Source organism: Pseudorca crassidens, chromosome 10 (genome assembly GCF_039906515.1).
Source record: "Pseudorca crassidens isolate mPseCra1 chromosome 10, mPseCra1.hap1, whole genome shotgun sequence".
Lineage (NCBI taxonomy): Eukaryota > Metazoa > Chordata > Mammalia > Artiodactyla > Delphinidae > Pseudorca > Pseudorca crassidens.
The window spans coordinates 105477395-105501961 of NC_090305.1; the positions used below are offsets into that span (position 1 = coordinate 105477395).

At 45.3% G+C, this 24567-nt stretch overlaps 1 protein-coding gene and 1 long non-coding RNA gene across 5 annotated transcripts in view; one reads left to right on the plus strand and one right to left on the minus strand.

Moving 5' to 3' along the window:
• The window catches only part of CNBP (CCHC-type zinc finger nucleic acid binding protein), a 49184-nt gene that overhangs the window by 20314 nt on the left and 4303 nt on the right, over positions 1 to 24567 (minus strand). The window lies entirely within an intron of this gene.
• On the plus strand, positions 15643 to 17760 carry LOC137233154 (uncharacterized). Its single transcript, XR_010947325.1, has 3 exons — positions 15643 to 15885; positions 16460 to 16584; positions 17496 to 17760. It is a non-coding gene; the product is annotated as an uncharacterized lncRNA (long non-coding RNA).

Genomic DNA, 24567 nt, shown 5'->3' on the forward strand with positions numbered 1-24567 from the left:
GAACCATCTGAGAGAAAGTCGCAGATTTTGTACATTGTTTTTATAGAGATTATAATTGACATATAACATTATATTAGTTTCAGGTATACACCACAATGATTCCATATTTGTATATATTGCAAAATGATCACCACAAAAGTCTAGTTAGCATCCTTCACCACAGTTACTCATTTTTTCCTTGTGATGAGAACTTTTAAGACCTATTCTCGCAGAGGGATAAATTAGGAGCTTGGGATTAACACATACACACTACTATATATACATTAGATAACCAACAAGGACCTTCTGTACAGCACAGGGAACTCTACTCAATATTTTGTAATAACCTATAACCGAGAAGCTGAAAAAATAGATATATATGTACGTATGACTGAATCACTTTGCTGTATACCTGAAACTAACAAAACACTGTAAATCAATTTTACTTCAATAAAAAAAAAAAAACCACTTCATACCAAAAAAAAAGACCTGTTCTCTCAACAACTTTCAAATACGCAATACAGTATCATTAACTATATTCCTCATGCTGTACATTCTATTCCCAGGACTTATTTATTTTATAACTGGAAGTTTGTACCTTTTGACCCCCTTCACTGATTTTCACCTACCCAACCCCTCACAACCCAGCAACCACCAATCTGTCCTCTGTTTCTATGAGCTTGATTTTTTTTTTTATTTCCACATATGAGTGAGATCATATGGTATTAGTCTTTCTCTGGCTTATTTCACTTAGCATAATGCCCTCGAGGTCCATCCATGTTGTTGCAAATGGCAAGATTTCCTCCTTTTTTACGGCTGAATAATATTCAGTGGTTTATATGTACCAAAATTTCTGTATCCATTCATCTGTCAAAAGACACTTAGGCTGCTTCCAAAAGTTTCCACTTAAAATAAGAAAAAAATGTGAGTTAATCTAAAAATAAACATGAAGTAAATAAGAGCAGAGGAAGTACACAAATGTGAAGAGTCAAAAGGATAGGTGGATGTGACAAAAGGGAGTCACGGCTGTGCCAGTGGAGCCAGCGTGGAAACCTAGTGAAATCCAAAGGACCCGTCTATCGGCGGAGGAGGCGAGGAAAGTACCCAGGGCAGCACCTTCAGAGCCTGTCGCCTGGCCTGGGGTCTGCTTTTGGGCTCTGACGGGCCTTCAGGGTCCGCTGTCAGAGTAATCTGTGTGATAATCAGGGTGGAAGAAAAGAGCCTCAAGAAATACACTACTGCCATTAAACGTAAAACCCAAGATTTTCTTGAATATGCCAAGAAAGCTGTTGAAGAATCAACACAATGGTCAGCTATCCTGGAGGACTGACAATGTTTTAAATTGAGGGGAAAATAAGAGGACAGAACCAAGTTTCTGCCGCTTCCATCTTCTGTGTGCAGAGTCTTCAGACAGAAGAAGCTGGAGCAGGGCTGGCGCTGGGGCACTCGAATGTCTGCAGACGCGCAGGTCCACCAGCTTTTCCTGCTGCCTTGCTCTTAGGGGCAGCTGTCTGCAGGGCTGTTGGGTGGGGGTGGGGAGGGGGTGAAGTGTTAGCAGAAGGGACTTTGGAGAGGCCCAGCCCCTGCATGTCGTGTATGTCTAAAAATCCAGTGTAGGTGGTAGGTGGAAGGTCTTTTTAGCCATAGGCGGCATCTCAAGTGCGGAGCAACAGACTCACTCTGTGTGTGTCTGTGTGCGTGCTCACACACACACTCCTGCATGCAGCACCTTACACGCCCTTCATGATTGGAAGATTGGAAGAAAAACACAGACGGTAAAACCCCCTCTCAAGATAAACAACCCCAAATGTGTTGACTGGGCCTCAGGGGGATCTAAGACTCCACTGGAGGTGAAAGTTGTCTTTGATTTCTGGTTTTTATTTCCTCATCACTCCCTTTCCCCTTCCTTACTATTATCTTTCCAGTACTCTTAGGTAGTGGCCCCAGCTGAATAGAGCCAATAAATCACTTTCCCCAGAGAGGTTAGGGGACATTAGCCAACAGTCTTAGCTTTTCCAGGGTTTCATCCATGGGTCCTTCTTGGAGACCCCATTAAAGCCTTTGTGGTAGATTTCACGGAGAGGCTAGCAAATACAATCTCCTCAAGGCTGTTCACATCATAACCACAGACCCTTACCTACTTTCTTCTCCTACCATCTTTTAAGACCTTTATACATTCTATAAATGACAGAACTTTGGGTTATTATATAGGGACATAAACAATAAAACTGTAGTTTAAGATCTGCAATAGGGAAAAGAAGAGAATTCCGAAAAGTCAAATCATAGGAAGTTTTGGAAAACACACGGCTTAGTTTCATTACATGATTCTAAACTGTAGACCCTCCAAGGTCAAGGGGAGGCAAGACGTGACTAAGGTTTACAGTAGCAGCTCCTAGCAGAGGCCTACAGGGGATCGTTACGGAGTGCACGAAGACTGTCCTCGTCCACACCACTCCTGAGACTGCCCAAACTGCCCGTGATCCTCAGAGCCAGCATTTCTCAGATCTCACTAGAAAGTTGCTAAGACAAGTCATCTTCCACAGGCTTTTCCTGTTTCCTAAGTACCTCCCAACACAATTCCGGTGACAACGTCACTGGCATGGGTTTTATGCTGCCTTTGCGATGATACAGCAGACAATGTGGAATCTCCAGAATCGATATTAATACAAATAGTTTTTAAATGGAACCACCACACAAAGGGAAGACCGACACTTACCTCACCAGAGAGGGTTGTGAGTTTAGAATAATGTATGTCAGAAGCGCTTTTTACACCGTAAAGTGCTATCCATTTATTAGTTATTACTGGAATATCAGAAAACAACCCACAGGACCTTACAAAGAGTCATTATTCCAGGTCATTTTTACTCTCTATAACAAAGCACTGATTCTCCAACATTTGTGGTCAGTTAATCATTTTGGCAAAAATACCTCAAGACTTGCCATCTCGTTCACTCTTACCATCCAATCCAAGACTTCTATGAGAATAAGTGGGAAGAATAGAGCTATTTTTAATATCCAGATATGCTATAAAATTCACCCTTTTAGGTCTTCCCTGGTGGTGCAGTGGTTAACAATCTGCCTGCCAATGCAGGGGACACAGGTTCAATCCCTGGCCCGGGAAGATCCCACATGCCGTGGAGCAACTAAGCCCGTGCACCACAACTACTGAGCCCGCACGCCTATAGCCCATGCTCCACAACAAGAGAAGCCCCACCGCAGTGAGAAGCCCGTGCACCTCAATGAAGAGTAGCCCCCGCTCGCCACAACTAGAGAAAGCCTGTGCACAGCAACGAAGAGCCAATGCAGCCAAATATAAATAAATAAAATAAAATATTTTAAAAAGTCACCCTTTTATAGTGTACAGTTCACTGGGTTTCAGTACTTTCACAAAGCCATGCAACCATTACCTAATTCCAGACATTTTTTTTTTAGGGCAGCTTTAGGTTCAGAGCAAAATTGAGTGGCGAGTACAGAGCTCCCACATCCCTGCTCCAGAAATGCTGGCAGCCACCACTCATCTCACTATCTCCCTGGTTCTGCCTTGTCCAGCGTGTCCGAGAGTTGGAATCATACAGTTTGTAGCCTTTTCAGATGGGCTTCTTTGACTTAGTCATATGCATTTCCATTTTCTCCACAGATTTTCATGGTTTGATAGCTCCTTCCTTTTTACTGCCAAATAATATTCCGTTGTCTGAATGTACCACAGTTTATGTATCCATTCATTTACTGAAGGATGTCTTGGTTGCTTCCAAGTTTTGGCAATTATAAATAAATCTGCTATAAATGCCTGCGTGCAGGTTTTTCTGTTGACATAAATTTTCACCTCCTTTGGGTAAATACCAAGGAGTATGATTGCTGGATCATACAGTAAGAGTATGTTTAGTTTTGTACGAGTCTGCCAAACTGTCTTACAAAGTGACTGTACCATTTTGCCTTCCCACCAGCAATGAGTGAGAATTCATGCTCCAGGTCCTCGCCAGTGTTGTCAGTCTTTGGTTTTTGGCCCTCTGACAGGCGTGTAGTGATATCTCATCACCGTTTTTAATCTGCAGTTCCCTGATGACGTATGACGGTAAGCATCTCTTCACATGTATACTTGCCATCTCTACATCTTCTTTGGTGAGGTGCTTGTTCAGCTGTTTTGCTCTTTTTTTTTTCGGTACGTGGGCCTCTCACTGTTGTGGCCTCTCCCGTTGCGGAGCACAGGCTCCGGACGCGCAGGCTCAGCGGCCATGGCTCATGGGCCCAGCCGCTCCGCGGCATGTGGGATCTTCCCGGACCGGGGCACAAACCCATGTCCCCTGCAACGGCAGGTGGACTCTCAACCACTGCACCACCAGGGAAGCCCTCATTTTTAAATTGAGTTGTTCCTTTTCTTATCGTTGAGTTTTAAGAGTTCTTTGTATATTCACAATATTTAAAAGTTTCTTTGAGATTTCTTCTTTAACCCACATGTTATTTAGAAGTGTGTTGTTTAATCTCCAAGTATCTGGGGGGGGGGGCTTTCCAGATCTCTCTTTGTTACTCATCCCTATTTTAATCCCACATGGTCTGGGAGTAGGCTGGCATCACGTGGCCACCCCGTGTTACAGGGCAGAGTCATGGCCCTGAGTACTGACATCACTGAATCTGCAGCATCTGAGCTGAGTCTGACTATAACTTTAATCTGGAAGGATTAATCATCTAAAAAAAAAAGTCCAAATCTCCACCTCTCTCTGTTTTAAACTGATTTATACAATTGAAAATAAAAGGCTCAGTGTTCAGTAAAGGAAAACTAAGCAGATTTCTGTTTAACAAACCATGGCCTAAATGTACCAAGCCACGTGGATGGGCGGTAGACTCTCCTTCTGAATTTTTTTATTGTGGTGAAATAGACTTAACATACAATTTACCTTCTCAACCATTTTTAAGTGTACAGTTCAGTGGCATTAAGTACACTCACGCTGTTGTGCATCCATCGCCACCATCCAGCTCCACAACTTGCTCATTTTCCCAAACTGACACTCTGTCCCCACTGAACACTAACTCCCCCCTCCCCCTCCCCCAGCCCGTGACACACACACACCCCCATCCTCCTTTCTGTCTCTATGGATTTGACTGCTCTAGGGACCTCATGCAAGTGAATCATACAGCATTTGTCTTTTTGTGACTGGCAGAATTTCCTTTCTTTTTAAGTCTCCATCTGAATTTTTATTTCTCCATTTTGTTTCAAATTAAAACTACAACAGTACAAATCAGTCCTGATTTAGCAAATGAACGTGCTGTGTGCAGCTGACCTAAAGACAGGGTAACCACCGTCTCCAGAGGCTGCTGCCTTTGCAAGGATGGTCATTTGCACAAGGAGCTCAAACCTCTCTATTGACCGTGGCTGAGAAGCAGCAGAGCGTTATTTAGTTTTCTTTGCCAAAAGAGAATCTAAATTGTGCTGAATCAGAGCAACTATAAACATTGCTTGCTTTTAGATATTTCACTTTATCAGGCAGGCTTGGAGGTAATCAGCCTGTGTCCTGGAACTGTGCTTCTGAGAAACAGATACAAATGAGTTGGCAGAGTCCATAAGCAAAATATTTCAGGCCCTCCTAATCTAGGACAAGCCAACTAACATAAACTGTGGTTTATATTATACAAATCTTTATAAAAGGCGAGCATTAACTGGTGCAAGGAAATTTCTAGTCTATAGAAAACGGCAACATATAAAGCGGTTAATGATTTATTCTTGTACTTTAATATTTTACTATATATACTTTTTCATATAATATTTTCTAAGTACCATAATTTTATCACCTCTTCCTATTGTAAATTTATCAAACTGAAAAGTCAAAGCAATAAATGCTGGTGCATCTAGAAAAAAATCCAACTGCTTTCTTACATTATATCACCATAAAAAATGCGGTTATAGTCTGTATGTGTAAGTATATATGTTGCATATTTATATTATTATGAAGAGTATAAATATATATTTATGTATGTGTATATATGTAAAATTGCATGGTATTTACTGGTTTTGACCAAATTTAAAAGATGGCCTCCAGGCTTCCCTGGTGGCACAGTGGTTGAGAGTCCGCCTGCCAATGCAGGGGACACAGGTTTGTGCCCCGGTCCAGGAAGATCCCACGTGCCACGGAGCGGCTGGGCCCGTGAGCCATGGCCGCTGAGCCTGCGCGTCCGGAGCCTGTGCCCCGCAACGGGAGAGGCCACAACAGTGAGAGGCCCGCGTACCACAAAAAAAAAAAAAAAAAAAAGGTGGGGGGGATGGGGGAATTGAGTTCTGACACATTCTATAACATGGGCAAATCTTTAAAACACTTGTAAGTGAAATTAGCTGGACACAGAAGGACAAATACTATATGATTCCACTTATATGAAATACCTATCGTGAGAAAATTCATAGAGGCACAAAGTGGACGAGAGGTTACCAAGGGTTGGAAGCAAGGGGGAGTGGGAGCTATTACTTCATGGGGACAGAGTTCCTGTTTGGGGTGATGGAAACGTTTTGGAAATAGATAGTGTTGATAGCTGCACAACACTGTAATTAATGCCACTGAATGGTACACTTGAAAATGGCGAGTTATATATATTTTCCCCCACCAAAACAAACAAATAACCAAAATCAAATGAACAAAAAACCTTCAGTGGCTCCACAGCTTTTTAGAACTCAAAGTGCATGCATCCTGGCTGGTGGGCAGGGCCCTTCTCTGCCTTTTCAGGCTCCTCAGCTGGTCCTGGCCGACACCCAGTCCTTCTGGCCCAGCTCAACTGGGCCTTCTCCAATTCCCGGTTTGAGTGTCTCACCCAGTCCAGTGAGTAACTGGCCAATCCTGAACCACCTACTGCCCCACCCTGCCCCCTCCTAGGCCTCAACTCTGAGTCATCTGGGCTCGCACAGGGGCTGTCTGCTCAGTAATCTTAAGGACCCAGAGAGGAAGGAGAGAGAGCAAAGGTAGGGGCTGGCCAAGGTCATGGCTTAGGACACAGTGTGTGCTCCAGGAGAAAGGCCACAGGACTTGGCATCCGAAGACAGAGGTTCCAGGTCCCCTCTGCCACCAGCTAATAGGGTGATGGTGGACCACCCACTGCCCCTCTCTGGACTTGCTTTCTCTTCTGTAAAATGAGAGGGTTGGACTGGGATCTCCAAGAGTGCTTTCAGTTCCAGGCTTTGGGGAATAAACTTGGGCACAGAGTACAGCAAGATAAAAGCAACCCTTTTTTTTTTTTAATTTGGCTGCGCCGGATCTTAGTTGCAGCATGCGGGCTCTAGTTCCCTGAGCAGGGATTGAACCCGAGCCCACTGCATTGGAAGCGTGGAGTCTTAGCTGCTGGACCACCAGGGAAGTACCAGAAGCAACCTTCTTCAAAGGAGAAAGCTTTCCTGAAATTTTCAATTGATGATTTTCTTCTCATCAGAGCACCTGGGGCAGCCTTTAAGGTTTCTTGAGAGAGAAATGAAAAAAATTTAATGTGTCCAAGTTAAGAGTTTTGAGGCTGTTACACAATAATTTCAGTTATGCAATAATTTCAGTCCATTACAATATTAGGATTTTCATAAAAGAAATTTTCCAGAGGAAATAGCAGTTATTCTTTCTACTCTTAGCCTACAAATGTAACCCTAAGATGTTGAGTAGAATCTGGATATTAGTAATGCATCATTGAAGGTAGAAGCAACTAAGAGGAGGCAGTAAAACAGGTGTGGCAGTGGAATACTATACATCGGTGATTCAGAACTCAGCACAACTTCCTACCACAACACAGATGAGTCTCCCAACCATAGACGCTGTACCACTCCCCTCTGTGAAGCGTTCAGAAATGGGTGAAATTAATTGACCATGCTTTTCCTGATTCCACAGCATTCCAGCATGAGTTAACTTTGGTTTTAAAAATAAAATATGGAACAACTGGAAAAATATTTAAGATAAGATTTTATTTAACTCATCAATTTCACTTCTGGGTATTTATCCTAATGAAATATTCAGTGATGTGTACAACTATTAGTTATATGCATATTCACTGAAGGATTGTTGTTACAGACTGAATGTTTATGTCCCCCCAAAATCTGTATTGAAACTCTAATCCTCAGTGTGATAGTATTGGGAGGTGGGACCTTTGGAAGGTAATTAGCTCATAAGGGTGGATACCTCATGAGGGGGATTAGTGCCCTTCTAAGAAGAGGTCAGAGAGCGAGCATGCTCCTTTTCTGCCATGTGAGGATACAATGAGGGGACAGCTGTCTGCAAACCAGGAAGCGGACCCTCACTAGATACCAGCTCTGCCAACACCTTGATCTTAGACTTCCCAGCCTCCAGAACTGTGAGAAATAAATGTCTGCTGTTTAAGCCAGCCAGATAATTTGTTATAGCAGCCCAGATAAGACTAAGATAATTGTTTATAATACCGAAAAAGAAACAACCTAAATGTCTTAAGGAATTGGTTTTATATGTATAATACATACATGTATTGATATAATAGCATACATATAAACATATGGCAGTATATACATATGCCATTATATCAATATATCAATTCATATGCCAGAGATATATCACATATATAAGTAAATATAATATAAATTACATGTAAATATAATTGTATTATATTGATATATATTTACTTGACAGATGTCAGTGTATCAATACAGTGGAATGCTATACAGTCATTTAAACTTTTGGAGAAGAATATTTAATCACTTAATAATAGTAACTAACATTTACTGGACTCCAATCAAGCATATATATTATCTCATTTAATCCTTACACTATAACTCACTGTGATAAAATACTTGTATTTATAGATGAGAATACTAACACATAGGGAGTGAAGTAACTTGCTCAAGAAAACCTAGTTAAAAAGTGACAAGCCCAGAAACATATCCACTAATTTCTGCTTAAGTAAAAAATCAGGTATGTAACAATATGTGCAGTATTATCCCATTTTTATTGCTGTAATTTTTTGTTTTAATTTTTTCAAAATATGTGTCTGTGCACATATGTAAGACATAACAACATATACATACATACACAACACACACATAACCTCTACAAAATGCAGTGGTGGGATTATGAGAAATTATGCTTCTCCTCCTTTTGATTGACGTGTGTTGAGTGGGTCTGTCTATGAAATATGGTGCAGGGTCTTACCGATTACCAGCCCCTGGGGACTGCCCTATCCAGGGTGAGTCAACATAACACAATACACGGGGGTTGCTGTTTGCATGTTCCTAAGACCTACAGCAGGGCCAGAGGTGCACCTGTCATCCCTAGGACCAACGTGCCAGGGGTTGCTCATTTGCATGGAGCCTATCAGATCAGAGGGCCACGCCCCACTCTGGAGTTCAGGATCCCTGAGCATGGTGGCATCTATACCCAGCACAGCAGGGCGGCATGCTGTCCTCCACACTCCAACTCTAGAAGTGGGGGGAGTCTCTGGCTGCAGGCTCTGGCCCTCCCTCCGGTGGGGGAGCCCTTGTCCTGGATCCAACCCACAGTGAGCAAAGGCCTAGACAGCTGCAAGGAGGGGCCACCCTAACATGATACCACCTAGAAGTTACGGTACCAGGTATGGCCTCTGACCCTACCTCACAGAAATCTGCCATGTGTGCTGTTGTTCAATAGGATGCTTGGGTAGATTAGATACTCGTATCAATATATTGGACAATTTTTGTTAGGTTGAATAATTTTACAATAAATACAAGTCATTTAAAAAGGCTGCCCAAGTTACCACATCACTCTATTAGAGCAAGTGGTGCGACTATAACTCAATTCACTAAATAGCTTTGACAACGTCTATTGTCTAAAGTTTTTTTAATGAAGCATTTTTTCACAAAAACATAATCTGGGGGGAGGGGCAACATAGGGATGGGGGGAGTGGGAGGTACAAACTATTGGGTGTAAGATAGGCTCAAGGACGTATTGTACAACATCTTGTAATAACTATAAATACAAAGTAACCTTTAAAATTGTATTAAAAATTTTTTTAAATAAAAAAATTGCAAATATGTTTTAAACATTTTGGAAGCATTCATTCATTTAACAAATATTTGGGAGCTGGCCACAAGGAGAAGACACAAGATTCATAAGTTGTGCGTTTATGGTGTGCACATGGAATCCCATTTTCCTCTGCACCCCTGACAAGGAAGCCCCTAGATTCTCTGCGTCTGTGTCTCTGGGGTGCAGGCGCCCTGCCCTCCCTCTGGCTCTTCTCTGACTCACTCTTATGGCTGCTTGAGGCCAACGGGAGCACTCCCCTCCCTGGGCTAACTTGTAATATTCTGATATCCATGATATCTTATATTTATTGGGTGCTCCGTGTGTGTCAAGCACTTTGTCTTCCTCAGCTCTTACCCCTCCCAACAGCACAGCGAGAAGCTCTTCTCACTTTAATGCTGAAAGGCACTCATACACAGAGAGGTCGGGTATCACCCCAGGCAGACCGGCCCCAGAGCCTGCACCCAGTCTCAAGCCCTTAGCTCGATGCCATGTCCACCCCCAAAGCATGTATACAGCCCATCCTGGCTGGCCTGGAAAGTTCTCAAGGGAGAAATCCATCTAGGCGTTCCCGAATAGCCCCAGACACTACAGTGGCCAAGACTTATTGTTTCAAAATCCAGTTTTTCTCTAGCACTGTTGGTGAGAATGTAAATTGATACAGCCACTATGGAGAACAGTATGGAGGTTCCTTAAAAAACTAAAAATAGAACTACCATGCGACCCAGCAATCTCACTACTGGGCATATACCCTGAGAAAACCATAATTCAAAAAGAGTCATGTACCAAAATGTTCACTGCAGCTCAATTTACAATAGCCAGGACATGGAAGCAACCTAAGTGTCCATGAACAGATGAATGGATAAAAAAAATGTGGCACATATATACAATGGAATATTACTCAGCCATAAAAAGAAACGAAATTGAGTTATTTGTAGTGAGGTGGATGGACCTAGAGCCTGTCATACAGAGTGAAGTAAGTCAGAAAGAGAAAAACAAATACTGTATGCTAACACATATATATGGAATCTAAGAAAAAAAAAAAGGTCATGACGAACCTAGGGGCAAGACGGGAATAAAGACGCAGACCTACTAGAGAACAGACTTGAAGATACAGGGAGGGGGTAAGGGTAAGCTGGGACAAAGTGAGAGAGTGGCATGGACATATATACACTACCAAATGTAAAATAGCTAGTGGGAAGCAGCCACATAGCACAGGGAGATCAGCTCGGTGCTTTGTGACCGCCTGGAGGGGTGGGATAGGGAGGGTGGGAGGGAGGGAGACGCAAGAGGGAAGAGATATGGGAACATATGTATAACTGATTCACTTTGTTATAAAGCAGAAACTAAGACACCATTGTAAAGCAATTATACTCCAATAAAGATATTAAAAAAAAAAATCCAGGTTTTCTCTGCAATCCAGACCCTTCCTTTTCTTTCAGCCCAGCTGCCTCTGCTAGGCCCTCACTGTCACCAGCCTGCACACAACCACCACTCACTCAAGTGGAGTCATATTTAAGCCCCTCCACAGGCTCCATACTGACCCGGGGACAGAGTCCAGCCTGTTGTGTGGCAAGCAAGGTTCTCAGTGACCCAGCCCCAGCCAGCCTTCCCAGCTCCATCGCCCACCTCCATCCTGCCACCAAGCTGATCTCACCACGCTGGACCCCTCCTGAGGCTCCACCTGCAAAGGCACTTCCTGCCCTCCTCCAGAGAGACCCACTGGGCCAGAGGAGCCGGGCGTAGTCAGAGGGACTGCTGTAAAGGACAAACTAAAATACAGTGTGTAAATGGTAAGACCATCCCGAGAGAATGAGGGAAGACTGCTCGGAGGAGGAGATATTTCGCCTGTGTCTTGAAGAATGAGAAGGTATTCACTGGGCTGAGAAAAGCAGGGAGGGAATCCCGTAGTTAATGGCTGTGAAAGGGCCTTTGTAAACTGTAACGAGATCTGTGCTCTACAAACATTACTTTATTCACGGACACAGCCCGAGGACCAGGCTTTGGAGTCAGTTCAGAGCTGGGATCCAGTCCTGGCTCTACCCACTCAGCTCCGAGCTTGTTTACGCAGCTGTAAAGAGGAGGTGGGAGCGGGGAGAGGGGAGAGACGGGACCCCTAAATGAGGTATGGGGATGCCTAGAGCAGGTAACATCGTTTCTGGTTTTTTTCTACCACAAACCAGACAGCAGAGGGTTCTAGGCACACATGGGGCTGCTGTGTCATCCCTTGACCCTCTAGATCTATTATTAGCCTCGTTTTACACTCAAATATGAAATCATTAATGACGCTGTGCCAGTATTTCTCTAGATTACTGATATATTTTATAAAAGACATAATGGGTAATGCCGGGCAGTCCAGTGGTTAGGACTGTGCACTTCCCCTGCCGAGGGCCTGGGTTCAGTCCCTGATTGTGGAACTAGGATCCTGCAAGCCGCATGGCGCAACCCAAAAAAAAAAAAAAAAAAAAAAAAACCACATAATACATTCAAAACCTAGGGCGTTACTCTTGGGAATTTGTTGAAAGTAATTAAATTAACAACTAGAAAAAGGCATGTGCACAAAGATGTTTCACTAAAAAGTGAAAAGTCGAGTAGCCAAGAGAAGAATAATTTCCATTAACTTATGGGCTATCTCTGGATGCGATATTGTGCAGCCATTAACAATTATAATTTTGAGGACTGTAATGCATGAGAAATGCTTACGTCTTAAGTGAAGAAACAGAACACGAAAGTACATAGACATTATGCTTATCAGGGAACCCAGAAGCTATAAAAGCAAAGATTCTCATATTTGACTACTTGAAATTTTAAGTTTTATGACAAAAAAACACTTAAAAAGTTAGAAGACAAAGGATAGATCAGGGAAAAAATGATAATATCTACAACAAAGGTTAACATCTTTAGTAAACAAAGAATTGCTAGAAATCAAAATCCAATAGAAAAATAGGTAAATGATCTGTACAGACAATTCATAAAGGAGGAAATCCAAGAAGCACGAGCTCGGCAGTCGGCGAAATGCAAACTCAGGCAATAATGAGATACTCATTTTCATCTGTGGAATTGGCAAAAACTGAAAAGAATGAGAACACCCAGTGCTTGCAAAGATTCAGGGAAAAAGACATTCCTGTTCATTGCTGGTAGGAATGTGGCCAGCTATGACCTCTTTGGAAAGTAACGGTTCTCTCAAAATTACACTCGGCAGCATAAAGGAAGAAACTTCCTAGATGAGCCACGAGGTGGATGAATGTCCAGGTCGTAGGGCCAAGTGAAAGAACCAAACCTGGGCAGCTACACACTGAGTGATCCCAGGTACATGAAGTCCCAGGAAATGGGAAACTGCATGGGCAGTGGGGGAAAGGCTCTCCTGCGAAGGTGCAAGGACCTTGCGGGGTACAAAGTTGTGTATCTGGGCTATGTTGGTGGTGATACTGGTGAATACGCTTATCAAAACTCACTGACTCATACACTGAAAAGGGGAGCATTTTGGGCTTCCCTGGTGGCGCAGTGGTTGAGAGTCCGCCTGCCGATGCAGGGAACACGGGTTCGTGCCCCAGTTCCAGAGGACCCCGCATGCTGCCGAGTGGCTGGGCTCGTGCGCCATGGCCGTTGAGCCTGCGCATCCAGAGTCTGTGCGTCCGGAGCCTGTGCTCCGCAACGGGAGAGGCCACGGCAGTGAGAGGCTCGCGTACCGCAAAAAAAAAAAAAAGGGGGAGCATTTTATTGCATGAACATGGTATCTGCAAAAAGTTGATTAAAAAATTTAAAAATACAAATAAATATGTTTTCTGACCTTGCAAATCCCATTTTGGAGAATCAGGCTCGCAGATATAAAAGTACCAGTATATCTTTTTTTTTTTTAAGTCTTTATTGAATTTGTTAAAATATTGCTGCTGTTTTATGTTTTGATTTTTTGGCTGCAAGGCATGTGGGATCTTAGCTCCCCAACCAGGGATTGAACCGGCACCCCCTGCACTGGGAGGTGACATCTTAACCACTGGACCGCCAGGGAAGTCCCAATGTACCGGTATAGAAGAATATACGTAGATGGATGTTTTATTGCAGTACTGTTTTTAGAGGCAAAAAAACTGGAACTGATAGGAATGTTTATCATCAGGAAAATATAATATATTACAATAGATCCTTAATGTAAAATATTATAAACCCACTTCAAAGAATAAGTTAAATTAGTATCTGTCGGCCTTGAGGAATATGCACGCTATGGTTAAAAAAAAAAAAGTGAGGTGTCAAGAAATGTGCATAGTATTCCATTTTTGTAAAAAAAAAGTGTATATTTTTTGATATATCGTTTATATCTGAAAGATAGAGGAAAAAATATGGATTGAGCACTTCAGGCTGTTAATATTTATTTATTACTTCAGGGGATGGAATTAGAGTAGGGTGTGGGGTAGACATAATTTTTCTTTCACAAAATTTTGAATGATTTCAATTGTAAAAAATAAGCATGAATTACCTTTGTAATTCTTTCAAGTCTTAAAGAAAATTGCAGAAAAAATTGATAATGAGTATAAGGAATCATTAAATGTTTTATAATATAAAATAGGATAAAAATATTAAATTGAATTCATGCTTTAATTACAACTGGAAAAATGAAATATGCATGTAGATAAGGACTGGTAAGGAGAACTCAAAACAGGTTTTTAGAGTTTTGTACAGTGTAGGAGTAGGTATTCTTTTTCTTTAAACCTGTGAATGCTTCCGGGCAATAACCAAAATAGTTCTATTATGTAAAATGTGCAAAATATGGACGCAGTGAACAAAGTATAGATAGAAAATGCAAAACCTGAAGTGGTTCAGTAAAGATGGCAGGCTTATGAATAATTGTTTTCCATTTCCCCAAACTTTATGTAATATTACAGCATCTTAGGATACAAAGTAACTCCTCCCCTCTGAGAAGCTAGGTACTCTTTTCTGGAATCAGTGACATTAGGAGAAAAGAAGAAACAAATGTTATCAGCTTTGTCAACTCAAACCCCTATACGGACAAGGACTAGAAAGAAGAAGGCTTGGATGGTTGAGGTTTCTAATTTCTATTTCCTTTACTGTTAAACTGCAAAAAATACAAATCAAGAGTAGGGGGGAAGCCATTCGCAGCAATGTGGATGGACCTAGAGATGATCATACACTAAGTGAAGTAAGCAGACAGAGAAAGACAAATAGCATATGATATCACCTATTTGTGGAACCTAAAAAATAATAATACAAAGGAACTTATATACAAAACAGAAATAGACCCACAGACATAGAAAACAAATTTTTGCTACCAAAGGGGAAAGCTGGGAGAGGGATAAATTAGGAGTTTGGGATTAACATATACACACTACTATATATACATTAGATAACCGACAAAGACCTTCTGTACAGCACAGTGAACTCTACTCAATATTTTGTAATAACCTATAACGGAGAAGCTGAAAAAATAGATATATATGTACGTATAACTGAATCACTTTGCTGTATACCTGTATAGCTGTATATCAACTATACTTCAATAAAAATTAATTAATTAAAAAAAAGAGTAGAGGGAAAAACTTTTAACTTGTGTTTTCCCAGTTGCCAGAGGCTCCATGTTCTTTTTCCAATTATAAAAAGTCTCTGTTTTAAATTCTAGCTGATCGGGTCGTCCCTGAAACACATTACCTCAAGCTGCTGACCTTTGGAAAGCAAATCAGAGACCATGTGGAGATGTGATCCGGCTCCAGCTTCAGTGAGGGTGATTCACCCCCGGTTCCAGCCCCGCCCTGGGCAGGGGGGGTGCTGGGTCCGACACATGGAGGGGACACCGGAGCAGGTCTGAAGCTGATGTTCCAGGAAGGAGGCCCGGGACTTCCCTGGCAATCTCCGCCAAGCTCGCGGAGGATGTTTGTGCCATGTCTAAACACGGACTGCAGATTGAACGTGACCCAAGCAGGTCACTTTCCCTGCAGTTTTAAAAGCAAACTCAATCCAAGACTTGATATGGTTCAAATCAGCTGGATCAGGGGGCCTCTTGGGTTGAGAGAGGCTCCAGCCACTTCTAATTTGGTTTTAGAATATGAAGAAATATCAAATTGGTATTCAAAATCGTGATATATTTTAAATATTTAGATAATTAACACTTTCAACACATTTGCATTTGTAATAGTGCTATCCTAAAGATGACTACAGAATTATATATACATATATATGGCTGGAGATACATATATTTCCTTTTTGGAATGTATAGATATATTTTAAAGTCAGGAAAAAGGATAAGTTTATTTTATTTTTTTGCTTTTTGTTTTTGGCTGTGCCATGCAGCTTGCTTTAAAGCAACAGCTCCAACTGTTTATTTGAAAAAGTACAGTAAATACACAGGGAAATTTTTACACATATTGTGTAATAGTCTCTCACTATATATCTGCTCATAGTATACCACAGGTGCACTGGTTTGATAAAGGAAGACAAATTCAGGGTAATACGATAAAACAAAATACATTTTTTTTTTAATCCTTCTTTTCACGAAGGTCCTTGTATGGAGATGGAGCTCTTGGAGAATGCGCAACCTGGACACCTGCCCAGGGCAGGCCCTGCTAGGAGACAGCAAGAGCTGCAGGGGGTGGAGCCTGTGACTCGGCATCAAAGGACTCAGGTTGGAATTGCAGCGCTGCTCTTTCTTGTGTGACTCTGAGCCTATATCCTCCACAGCGAGATGGAGATAGTCGTAAAGCCTGCACAGGCTTGTGGGGAAGGTAAACTGAGATCATGCGCAGAATGGCTTAGCACAAGATTTAGCACAAAAGTTGCTCAAATGTTTACTTCCTTGGACCGTCTCTCTCTAGCTGGACGTGAGGATTACGTGGGATGATATATGTGAAAACAAATGTTGGTTATAATTAGAAATGGGCAACAGGGACCCGGAACCTGTGTCAAGGCAGCATGTCTGTGTGTAAGACGGTGGTGGCAGGAGCTTTTGCACGGCCTCTCCACTTCCAGCACAGGGATGCTAGCCCTCAAATGCTAGGATATTTTTTTAGCTTCCTTCTGAGCTCCCCTGACCTTCTGGCAGTTCCCAGATCTAGCGAGCTTCTTAGAATGCTTCTGGAAATGCAGAGGAGCACAGGAAAGGGGCAGGCCTATGGGCAAGGAGCTACAGGTCGCAGCTCCTGACACTCAAGCAATACTTCTGGGCTGCACCCAGAGGCTCAGCAAGGCCTGGCCTGTGCCCTCTGACCTTCCCTCCCTTCTTTTATACTCCAGCCACCCTGGCCTTTCTTCTGTCAAGAAGAAACACGTCAAGCTGAGTCTTAGTCAAGGTGTATTCCTGCTCCTTCCTTTGCCCTTGGTTCCCTCCTCCTAGAACATTCTGACCCAGATCTCCACAGCCTGGCTCCCCCTCATCATCTAAGTCTCAGCTAAGCTACCTGCTGCAAGGAAGGCCTCTCCTGACCCCCATAGCTAAAGCATCCACCCCTCAACCCCTGCTCACTCTCTGTCCTATCGTGCTATTTTATTTTCTTTACAGCACTTGTCATCATCTGAAATTGTCTTATCTGTGTATAGGTTACTTGATACCCCACAGAAGCAAGAGCTCGCCTAATGTGTCCAAACTGAATCCCCAGCATCTGCACATTCAAGAAATACTTGTTAAATGAATGAACGAGTGAAGTCCTTCATGGCATCTTCATAGCCGAATGGATAGCTTCCTCCTGGGTGATCCATGGCAGTTTATTTACTCCTGTATGCAGTACTCTTCCTGGTTGTGGTGGTTCAGTACATCAGTGGTCTCCAATGAACATCAGCCCCTTTGTGGTCCCTCAAGTGTAAATTCCGGGATTGGCCACGTGACTTGCTTTGGCCAATGGTACGGTAGCAAGTGTGCTGGGCACAGAGCCTTGGTAAGTACTTGAATGCTGGGGTCTGTCCTCTTGGGACACTGTCTCTTAAGGTCTTGAGTTACTCTGTAAAGAGGTCCAGCTACCATGATGAAGAGAAGAGACCACACAGAGGGACAAGTGAGCCCAGCCAGCCCCCTTTTCCAGCCATTCCAGCTGAAGCCCTAGAAATGTGAGAGAAGACGCTCTCTTCACTCACCTTCCACCACAGGAGATACCAGGTAGGGCGGAAGAACCACCCAGCTGAGCCCAGCCCAGAGGGCAGAGCCAGGAGAAATATGAAATCACTTTAAAAATAAGTTTGATTTGCTTACTTCAGCAGTAAGTAGCTGAAACACCAGCTTACCTTCCATTATGAATGGTCATGTGTGAGTCTATGACCCAGAGCCCAAGGCAAAGAGCTGCAACATAGTTCCCTTTGTCTTTCGCACTTTGCCCGGCATCCCACACAAATTAGAGTCAATAGTTCATTCAGAAGTTTATTGAACTTCTCTCCAAGCTAGTCTCTGTGCTACTTGTGTGTGTGATGGAGAGGGTGCCAGTCATTTTCTCCGTGATCTTTAAGGTCATCCCAGAGGTGTCAGTAGGGCCGTTTCCCGGCTTGTCCTTGGTCACAGAGCTTGTGAAGGTGTTCCCTGGGTGGGGACAGTTGGACTGAGGAAGGACATGAGGCTCAGGCAGGAGGAAATTCCTGGCTGTGTTAACTGAGTATGGAATGTGCTGGAGGGGCACCTCGCTCGTGCACCTCTGCCAGCTCGGGGGGGTGCCACAGGGGAGGCTTCCTGGCCTGGAAGGTTTTTGCAGAAGTCCTCTGTGCCTTCTCTGCAGCCCTATCTCCGTTCCTCCACCCCTCTGGCTCCATCTCCCTCACAGACTTGTTTTTCTTTATCTGAGTCCCTAAACGTCCTCATCCCTGTAATGCAGAGGCGATATCTGCTTGCAGGGCAGTTCTCGGGCAGGGCCACATGGGGTGGGGTGGGGTGGGGTGGGTGACCATGGCTGGCACATTGTCAGGCACCTTAAAACAGGCCCTAAGTAAATGGTGTCTGAGTCATTTCCTGGGGAACCCCCGCCTTGCTCACAGCTGGGTCCAGCCAATGGGAGATACCAGTGGGGCTGGGCAGGCAGGAGGAGGGAGAAACCAGGGTTCTTCTCCCCTTCTCCCTGGCAGGGGGTGGGGTGGGAGCTGACCCTCCTCTGTCGTGCTGGCACCTGCCGACAGCTCTCCCTCTGTGCCCCAGTGCCCAGCAGGCAGCCCCACACCTGAGTCAGCCTCTGGGCTCAGGCAACACCACCCCTTGTCCTGGGGCAGCAGAGGTCTCCCCGTTGCTGCTGCTGGTTTCTGGGTTCCCTGCCTCCTGCATGGCTTCCCAGCTCCTCAATCACCTGGGAGACCAACTCCTTGTATTAAATTCTGTCAGTTCGAAATACCTACAGTGGTTTCAGTTTTCCTGGCTGGACCCTGGCTGGTACACATGGTAAGTATTCAGATCAAGTATGCAGTAAAGGGATAACTCAGCAGGCTTGGGTAGCCCAAACCCCGCACATTCCATGGAAAGCACTGCCCTTGACTGGCTCCTGGGAGCTAACCTATAGACTCTTGGAATATCCCGCCTGGTAAGAGTGCCTTTGTGTACCTGGAGTCTGGGGCCACGCCAGACAGCTAATGCTAACAATGCGATTTATGGTGAATGCTTATTTTTATTTTCCTGGGACCTTGGGCCACACTGTTTTAGTTCGACGTGGTTGGGGGGTTGGTAGTAGAGACCGAATACCTGTGGTCAGTCATGGGGTTGCTCCCTGCCTACGAGACTGGCCCTCCAAAAAATCCCCGAACTCTGAGGCTCAGATGAGCTTCCCTGGTTGGCCACATTTTGTGCACATTGTCACACATGGTCGCTGGGAAAACTAAGTGCTGTCTGCAGGTCTCCTCTGGGTGAGGACAGCCAGACGCTCTCACTTGGTCACTCCTGGACCCTGCTCTGTACATTTTTTCCTTTGCTGATTTTACAAATTAATTAATTTATTTATTTATTCCTGGCTGCATTGGGTCTTCGTCGCTGCGCGCGGGCTTTCTCTACTTGCGGCGAGTGGGGGTTACTTTTCATTGCGGTGCACAGGCTTCTTGCTGCAGTGGCTTCTCTTGCTGCGGAGCATGGGCTCTAGGCGTGCTCCATACGTCAACAGGCATCTACTGAACTCTTCGACTAAGTGACCACTCGCTAGCCAGGGAGTGACCAGAGTGGGTTCGTGTGGGTGAGGCCACTCTAGCTGCAGAGTGAGGGAGGACCAGGAGTGAAACAGGGCGACTGCAGAAGCCCAGAGAGACAGGCTGGCGTGTGGTCCGGGGGGGCTCAGTAGTTGCGGTGCACAGGCTTAGTTGCTCTGCCGCACATGGGATCTTCCTGGACCAGGGCTCGAACCCGTGTCCCCTGCATTGACAGGCGGATTCTTAACCACTATGGCGCCACTTCCGAAGTCCCTCCTTTGCTGATTTTAATCTCTATTCTTCTGCTATAATGAACTGTAACCACAAGTTTAACATTTTTTCTGAGTTGTATGAGTCCTCCTAGCAAATCACTGAAGCTGAGGGTGGTCCTGGAGACCCCCAACACGCTAATTAAACAGGAAACTTTGCTCTTCCCAGAGACAAAATGTCTAGGGTCCCCAGAACTTAAGTAACTTAACTGAACTGGATGCAGGTTCCACTAGACTCCAAAGGCCTGGACCCCGTCACCACACACCATGTACTGCCTCTGGCAAGGACAGAGCAGGGGGTGAGGAATGTGGAAGCAGGAAGGCCACCTGACTGAGGAGCTGAAATAGGGACGGCTGAGGCCCCTCCTGACTCCAACGACTCATAAATCCATACGCCAATAGGCATCTGTTGAACTCTTCGACTAAGCAACAATTTGCTAGCCAGGGAGTGACTGGAGAAGGTTCGTGTAGGTGAGGCCACTGGAGCTGCAAAGTGAGGGAGGACCAGGAGGGAACCAGGGCGGAGGCGACTGCAGAAGCCCAGAGAGACAGGCTGGCGCGTGGACCGGGGGTGGCAGTGGGGAGAGAGAGGCTGGGTGGATTCAAGCCACCAAGGGAAATGGCTGTTGGGCCTCTCCACTGGGAATCCCCCCACTTCCCCAAACCGGTGGCGTCCCGGCTTCAGCACTGTGGTAGGTGATACAGGATAATTAGAGTGAGAAACACAGCATCCTCTGGTCCCTTCCTTCCCCTTGCTTCACCCACCCCAGCAAATCATATCACGTCTACTTCTGAAATCGATCTGCAAGGGCCTTCTTTTCTCTCTCTCCACCTCCACCACCAAAGTCCAGACTGGCGCCCCCTTTGCCTCTGCACCACCTGCTCCGTCCCGGGATGCCTGCCTGGCTACTTCCTTCTCATCCCTCTGGCTTCGTGCAAAATGTGGCTCCACAGAGAAGCTTTCCCTGCCCACCCAGGGAGAGGAGGCCACGCTGTCCTCTCCTACAGCCTCCTCTTTTGTTCTCACTTACAACTTTTCTCACTTTCTCCGACAATCACAGCTAGGACTTGTTGAGCATATACTGTGTGCCAGACACTGCTTGAAGCATATTACTTCATGTTAGTTCACTTGGTCCTCATTTACCCAATTCCATTTTAAATTAACTTTACAACTAAGGAAACAAGTTTAAAACTATTGCCTCAACAAGCCTGCGGGCACGAGGAGGGCAGGGAGCCTGCCTGTCCAGGTTATTGCTGATCCAGAAGCTGGGAACACAGCCTGGTCCATAAGCAGGTCCTCTGGATGCATTTGCTGGAGAGACAGAGAAGCATGCGGATGGACTGGATGTGGAGACGGGGGAAGGAAGGTGTTGAGGATGGATCTCGGTCTCTGGGTGAGGCAACGGGGTGGTACCGTTGACAGAGGTACGGAGGTCTGCCGGGTGAGCCGCTGTGCAAACCCTGTGCAAAGCCCTCTCTGAACGTGGGCTGGACCTGATTACTTGATTCTACCAAGTAGGACATGACAAAAGTGATGTGATGTCACATCTGTAGTTAGATTACAAAAAATTCTGACTTCCAGCTCACTAGTAGACTCGCTCTATTGCCCTCCTGGTTTGCACACTCTAAGGAAGTGAGCCGACATGTGGAGAGGACCGCATGGCAAGGGGCCGAGGGCAGCGTCTGGCCCAAGCCATTGAACGACAGAGGCCCTCGGGCCAGTGGCACACAAGGAACTGAATCCTGCCAACAGTCATGCAATTTTGGAAGACCTTTCCCCAGCCTTCAGATGAGACCCCAGCCCCTGTGCAGCCTCGTGAGAGAGCCTGAAGCAGAGGACCCGGCTGAGCTGGGCCCAGATTCCTAGCCGCACAAACTGTGAGATAAGAAATGGATGGTTTTTTATTTTTTATTGTGGTGAAAAGCACGTAGCATAAAATTTACCATCTTAGCCATTTGAAGTGTCCTGTTCCGTACTGTTAACGACATGCATGTCGCCCCAGGGCTGAACTTGCTGGGGGTTGCCAAGTCACGGGCCCTTTACAAGCTGCACCAGGGTCACCCTCCAGGGGAATGCCAGTACCAGGTCCCTGCACATGAAATGTGTCCCCGCCTTAGTCACACAGTGTGACTTGTGTACACGCCACGATACCGTGCGTGCGTCTTTTAGCTGTTCATGCAAAGGCAGACTTGCTCTGGGGCCTTTCTGACTACAAAATCCGCAGAACCACGTACAACCCAAGGCTGGTGGGCCCCGTGGGGTGGGTGTAGGGTTCGGAGGGCTCATCACAGGCACTCCCTGTTGGTTTATCGAGCTGTCGCTATTCTGTCACTGTCCTCCAGTCTGCTGGCAGGTGGAGATGTGCTCAACCCTTTCTATTTACTGTCACCAGCTCCTGGTGAGTCACTAATAAACGATCCGGCCCTGCCACCCCTCCTGGAGGGTGAGAGCCTGCAGAGGACTGCTTCTCCTCCTACTTTGCAGCGACAGGAAAACCGTCTCTGGGGAACCTTGAAGCTTTGTGGCAGGCCTCTCAGGCTTACAGCCACACAGCCAGAGAAGAGCAGGATGGGTGTTAATTTTGTTGCTTGGGAACCGAGAAGCCACAAGAGGCTGAGCTGCCTGACACTCCCAGGCCGGGGCTCCTTCATCACACAGAAAGAACACCCTGCATTTGCGGGCGGACACTGATTTGACTGCAGATGTTATGTTTTTCTCCTCAGTCAACCAGCAGTGATCAACATGAAGGAATGTCTCATTGCAGAAAACGAATAAACGTGGGATCGCTCAGAGCAGGGCTGGAGTCTGGGCTCTGTCATTCATTCATCCCACTGCTATTTACTGACCACTTATTATGTGCCACATGTCAGGAATATGCCAGACAAGGAGCTGCCTTAGCAGCTGAAGGTGGAGAGATGACAGTAAACAAGTGTGATGGTTAACTTTATGTGTCAACTTGACTGGGCCACGGGGCACCCAGATATCTGGTCAAACATTACCCTGGGTGTTTCTGTGAGGGTGTTTTTGGATGAGATTACGTTTAAACCACTACACTGAGTAAAGCCAACTGCCCTCCCCGACGTGGGTGGGCCTCACCCAAACAGCTGAGGGCCTGAGTAAAACAAACAAACAAAAAAACTGAATGAGAGGGAACTAAACCTGCCTAACGGCCTTTCAAACTAAGATATCAGCTTTTTTCCTGCCTTTGGACTCAAACTGAAACATCAGCTCTTCCTGAGTCTGAAGCCTGCCAGTCCTCAGACAGAAACCACTACTCAGCTCTCCTACTCTTCAGCCCTTTGGACTCGGACCACAACTTAATCATTGGCTCTCCTGGGGTGAGTCTGCTGACTCACCCTGCAGGTCTCGGGACCTGCCCACTCCCATAACTGCATGAGCCAATTCCTTACAGCAAATCTCAACCTCTCTGTCTCTCTGCCTCTATATATACACACACACAAACATACACATCCCATTATTTCTGTCTTTTTGGAGAATCTTGACTAATACGACAGGCCAACAAATGATCAATTCGGACAGTGATAAACTGCCATGAAGAAAGTAAAACAAGACCGTGGAAAAGAGAAGGGGTGGTACTTTAGCCACAGAAGTCAGGAACGCCTCTCTGAGCAGGTGGCCTTTCAGCTGACCACAGCAGGAGAGCAACAGGCACATAAAAGCTGTAGGGGACTGGCTGGGCAGAGGCCTTGCCCACAGGGCAGGGTCACAGAGAGCTGGAGGAACAGGAAGAATCCCAGAGAGGCTGGAGGGGACCATGGCAGGAGAGTGAGGCAGGATGCAGGGTGTTAGGGCCTCACAGGCCACGGGGAGGAGTCTGGATTTTATTCCCAGTGTGAGGGGAATCCTCTGGAAGCTTTTCTACTTTTTTGGGGGGGAGGACCGCACCTCACAGCATGCAGGATCTTAGTTCCCTGACCAGGGATTGAACCCATGCCCCCCACAGTGGAAGCACGGAGTCTTAACCATCGGACCACCAGGGAAGTCCTGGAAGCTTTTAAGAAGTTGTTAACCCTCTGGCTGCTTTGTGTCCCTAGCTTGCTGTGTGATCTTGAGCAAATGAATGTACCTCTCTGAGCTTCAGTTTTCTGGTGGTGTTGTGACGATCAAATGAGATAACGTAAGAGAATGAGTTAGCGTCCCATGTGGCGCAAAGAAGCGGCTGTGGAAATGTCAGTTTCTTTTGCTGGTTGTTCAACGGGGGCACTGATTGGTAAATGCTGACACTAGAACTAGCTGGGGA